Genomic DNA, 543 nt, shown 5'->3' with positions numbered 1-543 from the left:
CATTCCCCCATGGGATAGTGATACACCATAAATGCTAGCCACATTCTCCTTCAGCCCCACAGCCACCTAACTATAACCAATCCTTTCTCCATTCTAGGATGCTCCTTTACCTTCCACAGCCCCAAGTTGGTCTCAACATTCTCATGACCTACCCATAACTTAGTCCTGTCTACCCCTGGAATCTGACTCCCAGTATAGCCAAAACCATAATGCCCATAGACCATTTTTATTTTATTCTTTTCATGACGGCCAGTTACTTTCCACATTAATACGAATCCCTTCCCCACAAGAATTTATTGCCCACGCCCTGCATGCTCTCCATGCCAAGCCCTCAATCCACTTGTCTAACTTTAGTCAAAAAAAGGTCTTGCCATCTCTCCCTCTGCTGCTTCTGAATCTTTATCCAATGACATAAATTTCCTTGCTTCTCTACCAAACACTGTTCCTTCATTCCTTTAAAACTCAAGGAATTTATTTTTGTTCACCATGACACTATACTCTTCCCAGAATAGCAGAATACGTCACAAGTCCGGGTTCACCCTT

This window comes from Mustela lutreola, chromosome 4 (genome assembly GCF_030435805.1).
Source record: "Mustela lutreola isolate mMusLut2 chromosome 4, mMusLut2.pri, whole genome shotgun sequence".
Lineage (NCBI taxonomy): Eukaryota > Metazoa > Chordata > Mammalia > Carnivora > Mustelidae > Mustela > Mustela lutreola.
The sequence above is the reverse complement of the archived record's forward strand: the minus strand, read 5'-3'. Positions refer to the sequence as shown.